General features: G+C 45.8%; 1 long non-coding RNA gene across 1 annotated transcript; it reads left to right on the forward strand.

The window, feature by feature from the left end:
• The first annotated feature begins 2,681 nt into the window (after positions 1 to 2,681).
• On the forward strand, positions 2,682 to 7,866 carry LOC138974286 (uncharacterized). Its single transcript, XR_011458375.1, has 3 exons — positions 2,682 to 3,208; positions 4,019 to 4,199; positions 5,322 to 7,866. It is a non-coding gene; the product is annotated as an uncharacterized lncRNA (long non-coding RNA).
• Positions 7,867 to 8,075: the final 209 nt, after the last annotated feature.

Consider the following 8,075-nt stretch of genomic DNA (forward strand, 5'->3'; position numbering starts at 1 on the left):
AGCCCTTCGCACACCCCAACCTGGAGGGCCAGGGTGTATACCAGAGACATACATGGATGAGTTGTTAGCCCTTCGCACACCCCAACCTGGAGGGCCAGGGTGTATACCAGAGACATACATGGATGAGTTGTTAGCCCTTCGCACACCCCAACCTGGAGGGCCAGGGTGTATACCAGAGACACACATGGATGAGTTGTTAGCCCTTCGCACACCCCAACCTGGAGGGCCAGGGTGTATACCAGAGACACACATGGATGAGTTGTTAGCCCTTCGCACACCCCAACCTGGAGGGCCAGGGTGTATACCAGAGACACACATGGATGAGTTGTTAGCCCTTCGCACACCCCAACCTGGAGGGCCAGGGTGTATACCAGAGACATACATACATTCTCTCTATGTCTCTTTGTATACTTAGTCTGGCCCCATTCACCTCAGACCTGTCCGGCGTGGTTACACCTGCCAGGAGCACTATGAAGGCTCCGGTGTGACGTTTTCATCTTTCGCCGTGTTGATATTTCGCTTCTCGGCCTCGTTGATCTAGTATAAACTCTACACTGAACAAAAAAACACCCTTCGATAGTACTGATGAGCGACCTTGTGTACCTTACATTCATGGGGCCAAATTTGTGCAACCAATTTGTTTTATTTAACTTAGAAATTTGATTCATCCTAAAATGTTTTCCTTCCTACTCAAGGGACGTAACTGTGGTAATATCGTACCGTCAGTCTTAGCAGACGACGTGTCCATGACCTTATACATGTCCAGTCCAAGGGACATCACTCTGGCAGGTTGGCCTCGTTCTGGTCTTCAATAAAGCACGTTGTAACTACACACGCCTTGTGTCTATATTTGCCTGTATCCGAGAATACTACATGGTGGCAGCGGGTCTCATCGACCCACAAACATGCAAAACGAAGATGGAAGACAGGCTCCGGCAGCTGAAAGGGGTCAGCGCCACACAGCACTTCCACTGCCGAAAACGTTCGACGGCACGCCCACATCGTGGCCAAAATGGCGCCAGCGATTTGACAGATACAGAACAGGGTCTGGGCTGTCAACAAAGCCAAACAATGAGCAGGTCAGCACCTTTTTGTATGCAATGGGGGAGGTAGCTGACGACATATTGACAACCCTATCTATTGTCCAAGCCACTGCTACATACGACGAGGTAAAGGGGGCCCTAGATGACTACTTTGGGGCCCGAAAAAACATCGTTGTGGAGAGGGCCAAGTTCAACAAACTAACCCAAAAGACCGGCGAAACGGTAGACTCTTTCATCCAGGAGCTACACAGGATCGCGGAGGAGTGCGAGTACGGCACTCTTAGGGAAGAACTTATCCGAGACAGGATCGTGGTGGGAGTGACGGATGATGATCTATCAGAGAAACTGCAGAGCATGGCAAACCTGACACTTGCGGAAGCCATACAGCACAGCAGACAGGCAGAGGCAAGAAAGGAATGTCAGCCCCTCATCAGGGACAGCAAAGCAGGGGTGGACTTCGTGAAGCACAGGCAACACAAGTCACACCCACAAACAAAGCAGAAAAACAGCTCCCAGTCGACATACAAGCACGATAAGTGTGGGTACTGCGGCAAGGAACGACACTCTCGTGAGAGCTGCCCTGCGAGGAAAGCTACTTGCCGGGCCTGTACCAAACGTGGACACTATGAAACAGTGTGTAGGTCCAAGAAAGGCAGGCCTGTCAACCAGCTAAGCGACAACAGTGACTCCGAGTCTGAAGAAGAAGAAACCAGCCATTTCCTTGGATCAGTGGACCAGGGCGGGGAAGAGTACTGGAGTGCTGACATCAAAGTCGACGGCCGATCGACTCGCTTCAAGCTTGACACAGGCGCCTCCGTCTCTGTAGTCAGCGACACTGAAGATTGGCTACAAGGTAGGCAACTCCAGCAGCCAAAGAAAACACTGCGTGGACCGGGCGGCACCAAGCTGTCTCCAGTTGGTACCCTCGACGTCACCCTAAAATACCATGACCACCAAATACAGGAGAAACTCTATATCCTAAAGAATCAACCTTGCTCTCTCCTCAGCAAAAGGGCATGCGTTGAACTAGGAATAGTTTCACGCGTTGACGCAGTTAGCGATTCAGAAGCCAAGCAAGAATTCCCATCTCTGTTCAAGGGCCTGGGGCCGGTTTCATATACCGCTCTTATCCTAACTTAGGAGCTCTTAAGGGGTCAAGATGGGGTTAAGAGCAAAGTTAAGATAGGTGCGTTTCACGGACCGCTCTTTGGCCAAAGAGCGCTCCTATGTCGCTCTTATCTTAGGACAGCCCCCCCCCCCAGCCCTAAGTTAGGTAAGAGCAGACAGAAGCGCCCCCAACTTGCAAGGGAGATAATGTTAATCCTAAAAATGGCGGCCGTAAATGAGACTGTGAGTCGACTCGACTCGTGCATCATTTTGCGATATAACATGCGCCATCAACACATTTTCGTCACCGCACGGATCCGCGGAATGCCCAAGACGATAAGGAGAGTGCCGCACGCTTTCATTTGTCAAAGCATGGACTCCTCTTTGAAATATGTTGACAAGAGTGTGGACGGTATGCAGTTTAGCACTTACAAGCACCCGCGAAGACTACGATTGCACCGTTTTCTGCGTGATTGATGTCTGTCAGTCCATGCACGGCGACATATTCTACATCAGCAAGGAAACGAGTCTTCGCTGCATCCACCGATCGTATATTCTGCCTTGCACGACGAGTGTGAACCCGACAGGAAGCGGCTAACCACACGTACTCGTGAGCAATTCCAGATAGCTTGTACTTGTAGTGCACTTTTTCGGCGTGTTTGTGGTGCTGTTTACACACATTTTCGAACAACAGTCTATCAGTCAGTCAACGAAACAAAACAGCACGAGTATAATATCAACAAGGAAGGATGCCACGCCGTGACGGCTTCTACAGGCATTGAAGTAGTTGGTGACGAACATCTTTGGACCGTGTGTCGTGTTGTTCTATGGCCAGGGTGTGAAAAGGGTACCATGATTTTAAATGAGAGTTGGGTGTGTCCTGCAATCCAAGCACCTCTGGGCTTGTTCATATACGGTGACATTGGCTACATCTTGACACCCTGAATACTCAGTCACACCCTATATCTACAGCAGTGCTCCAAGCAGGTTAACTCAACACGTGAACTAGACACGTCAGCAAGACACGTCAGCATTGTTTCCTGTCATGATGAAAAAAGGTAATGTTTGGAATAGATCTAAAGCATAATTGATCAAATGTTCCTTTCAAGGCATGCTACTTTTCAGATTGTGTTTGGGAATGTTGTTGCAGAAAATGTCAAGGTTATAAAACAGCTTGCATGAGAGAGAAAACATTAGAGCAGAAAAGGCATGTTTGAAACTTAAATGGGTTGTTATTGTTAATCAGCACCATATTATATACTGACTGTGCTCGTTGTAAGTTTGACTTGGTACCTGTGCTGACAGTGTTGTCTTAGTATCATCTGCACTGCAGATCTGTGCAGCGTATTCACCTGGTAATTGTAAATGAGACTGTGACAAAAGGTCAGGTGTCATGTCTACTGTCCCGAATGACACACGATTGCTGACATTTCACCATTGCCAACAGAATAAACAAATAAGAAATAGGTAGAAAATGAATGTGAAAACTGACTTTAATTGTTGATCAGTATTTTCTATACCACTAACAAATAATCTACTTGCACATAGCTGTTTGGCAAATGTATGTTGCATGGGACACACTGACATGAAAGTGGAAGATGTTTTTCCCTCTAGAGAAACTACATATCAAGTTACACTTTTTGTGCTCTTCCATTCCAGTTGGCAATCAATTGTTAACGCATGTTATTAGAAAAAATAGAACGAAAACAGATTAGATAGAATGAAAAATGTACTGGTGATGTCATTTGGGACATACTGACAAGTGACATGAAAACGTCACCTTTTGGCATTGTCTCAAATGCATACATGTACAAGCAAACACTGAAACATTCAGCAAACGCTCATAATTTTCTTTCTTGTATCACCAGAGAATAAACTTCATCACCGTCTGCATCGTCTGGCACCACCATGCTCTCCTCCAGTGTCATCTTCTACCCGTGGACACTAACATACAGTTACCAAAGCAAGGGCAGAGACAATGAGGAATGCCAATGAAAGCATAAGTCTTAGTGAACGTGGTGTGCAAGAAAAGACTGGACATCATTTCAGGTAAATATGTTATGCTTGTAATATGATACTCATTCAGTCATTGACAATTCTGTAGAACATTTGGAAAACAAAAGAAGAGGCGTTCTAGGATCACATAGTACTAACTTGTGTAATAGTAGTAGTATGCATACACATTGAAAGAGATGTGTCAAAACGTATTGTTCTCACACACAGTGACACACACAAAAACTGGACAGTGAGTAAGAAGAATGCTGTTTCAGTGTTTGACTTCTTTTTTAAACTTTTATCTGAAACTTTGACTTTAAATTTTACTACTCCTTGATATCAACAAAACTGATTCTTAAGTGACAATAACTAGTAATTTACTAGTACTAAAAACATGTATTTACGCTGTTATTGTTAACGTGGGGGGGGGGGGGGGGGGCATAGATTGTGAGGAGAATAGAACATGCTCTAGGGGATTTCAAGAAATTGTGCTAATTTGTAATTCAGTTGGTTTGTTCCATTTCCTGAATTGTTAGCCTTGTCTGATTCATTTTAAAGGACTGAGTCATTGCTGATATACAGAGCTTTCTTTTAATTGTTTAACCCCTCTAAATTAACGCAAGACCTCATGTTTTTTACTGCTGAAGCGATTGACACCTGCATCAGCAGTAATGGCAGAACACAAAGTACAAAAGTTAACCAAAGAAGACACCCGGTTCTGGACAGATAATTGATGTTCTTCTTCACGTATGTAAACGTTGCCAAAGCGCTTTGAGCTGTGAAGAAGCGCTATATAAATGTTCTATTTTCATTATTATTATTATTGTGTCTATCCTGAACTTGAGTTGATTTTTAAGTGGTACTTTGTGTTTTTTCGGGTCAATTTTTGGGGCATCCTTTTTTGAGCAGCGGAAGAGTGTGCCACATTTCCAAGTGAAGTGCCTTTAATGGCGTAGAAAGTTTGAACAAAATGATTCGGGAGTGATTTTTTTTTAAAGTACACAATTTGTACAGATAAAATGGTTTGCTAAGTGTAGTATGAATAAGAGCAAGTTTTAGAATTACTCACTGTCTTCTCTTTTTCTTGTAAGATTATGTGTTGAAACTGCTCTGTTGCTAACATTTAATACAAGAAACCTTCTGCTCTTATGACTATGTTGCTGTTCCTTGTTCAAGGACCTCTACCCACACACTGATGCTGACACTCATTGAGGGGCCAACTACCAACACTGATGGTGATACTCGCTGAGGGGTCAACTACCAACACTGAGGCTGACACTCGCTGAGGGGCCAACTACCAACACTGATGCTGACACAACACTGATGCTGACACTCGCTGAGGGGTCGACTACCAACACTAAGGCTGACACTCGCCGAGGGGCCAACTACCAACGCTGATGCTGACACTCGCAGAGGGGCCAACTACCAACACTGACCCTGATACTCTCTGAGGGGCCAACTACCAACACTGATACTGACGCTTGCTCACGGGTCAACTACCAACACTGATGTTGACGCTTGCTCAGGGGCCAACTACCAACACTGATGTTGACGCTTGCTCAGGGGTCAACTACCAACACTGATGTTGACGCTTGCTCACGGGTCAACTACCAACACTGATGTTGACGCTTGCTCAGGGGTCAACTACCAACACTGATGTTGACGCTTGCTCAGGGGTCAACTACCAACACTGATGCTGACGCTTGCTCAGGGGCCAACTACCAACACTGTATGTTGACTGTGTAACGTCCCTTGCACAAAACAACAAATTTTATATTTAAAATGGTTAAAGGAATTTTTTAAGCATTTACATTAATTATGCCAGGTCTGCAGACACAGAAGTATACAGTGGTTTTGTCAATATTAGTATGTAATTAGCAGTAACATGTCCAACGTTCATATTCTATTTCTATACTACCTGTCAACAACAACAAACTAAGCAAACGCGTTTGAGGGCAGATCATTTTAATGAGGCCATTTATTGTAAAACCAATTATAAGACTGAAAAGGCCATTCATTGTCCTATGTTATATAGAAAACAGATTTAGTTTACGCGAGGTACTGTTTATAAAGTAGAACCTACAAGACTAGCATCCCCAACAATCAAATTCGCAAAATCAAGTTTAACGTGTTAAAATCGACATATACTGTTCAAAAAAAGAAACGCATAGTTGCTACTTGCCAAATTTGTTTTATTTTTCGAAAAAATTAACAGAAAATCCAATATTTAGATTATTTGTTTGAAATTTGGTATGGACACAGTTGAATGCACACACAGTTCATTTGCATCTTCAAATCAATCAGTCAATCAATACGATTGGGTGCCGAGGCTGTCAAGTCAGTAGGGGGTGTGACTGCCTTGAGCAGCAACAACTGCCCGGCACCTTCTGGGCATGGACTGGATCAGATGCCGGATATCTTGCTGTGGGATGGTGTCCCACTCCTCCTGAAGTGCCTGCAATAGATCGCGGTGATTTGCCGGCGCTTCTCGCCTGCGCACACGTCTGTCCAATTCATCCCAGAGGTGTTCTATCGGGTTCATGTCTGGCGACATGGATGGCCAGGGAAGCACCTGGACATGGTGGTCGGTGAGGAACTGGGTGGTGAGTCGTGCTGTGTGCGGGCGAGCGTTGTCCTGCTGGAATATGGCATCCTGGTCAGCCAGAAGAGGAAGGGCGTGTGGGCGCAGAATTTCCTCCACGTATCGCTGGGCAGTTATGCGCCCTTGGACGTGCACCAGGGTGCTCCTTCCAGCGGTATTGATCGCCCCCCACACCATGAACGGGTGCCTCATCCACACAGTTGGGCGCGTAACGTTCGTTTACTCTCCGGTAGACCCTCCTCCGACCATCATGTCGCTGGAGCAGGAAGTAGGACTCGTCGCTGAACCACACGTGTCTCCAGTGATTTCGGACGGTCCAGCGAAGGTGCTGGTTGCCCCACTGCACTCGGTTCTGGCGATGGCGGCGGGTGAGGACAGCTCCTCTGTGAGGTCTGCGAGCTCTCAAACCAGCTTCATGCAGGCGGTTCCGCACGGTCTGGTCCGATAATCGGTGTGGCCCGGGGAGAGCCTGGACAGAAGATGAGGCCGACAGGAAACGATTCCGGAGGTGGCGGAGCCGTATGAAGCGGTCGTGAGCAGCAGTTGTCGCCCTTGGTCTTCCCGCTCGTGGCAAGTCAGCAACGGAGCCAGTGGCTTGAAACCTGACCCACAGTCTACTGATGGTGCTCTGGGACACGTGGAAGTGCCTGGCGATTGCACTTTGACTTTGGCCTGCTTGTAAACGACTCAATGCAATTTGGCGGTCTTCTCTGCTCAATCGGGCCATCTTTCGTCGCTGAATTGTCGTCTGATTTCTTTGTGGCGAACAATCCGCTTTTAAGGGTTTTGGAAGACATGGTGAGAGCTCAATATTCCCCGAGTTTCACGAGATTACACTGAAGCATGACGAGTGGTCATGCCAAATGAGCAATTTTGACATTGTAGCCACTGATAACGCATGCGTCACGTGCAGAGCTCACTTGTGGCAATGGACGAAAGGTCGACGACCAGATAAACATTTTCTGCAGTTTGGTGGATATCCTTGTAGCCATATAACTAAATTAACCAAATATTACAAGCTATGCGTTTCTTTTTTTGAACAGTATACTATCAAAACTGCTGAAAGGAAACCTGTTGTGCATGTTATTAGAAAGAAAAATTAAATATGCATCCAAACAGTCAGCTTAGTTTGCATATCTTGTCTAACAATGGCGTAATGGCATGATGAACGGTATGTAATTCTTCTGAGAAGCCGTAAAATGCGGTTTCTGGGGCCATTTTAGTGGGTAATCAGAAGAAATCCAGCACATTTAATAAATTTCTCAATGCATTGCCTTCAAACGTCTGGTAATTTATGCTAAGACATGTCGTTAAGTACATTAAGTCAT

This window comes from Littorina saxatilis, linkage group LG8 (genome assembly GCF_037325665.1).
Source record: "Littorina saxatilis isolate snail1 linkage group LG8, US_GU_Lsax_2.0, whole genome shotgun sequence".
Taxonomy (NCBI): Eukaryota; Metazoa; Mollusca; class Gastropoda; order Littorinimorpha; family Littorinidae; genus Littorina; species Littorina saxatilis.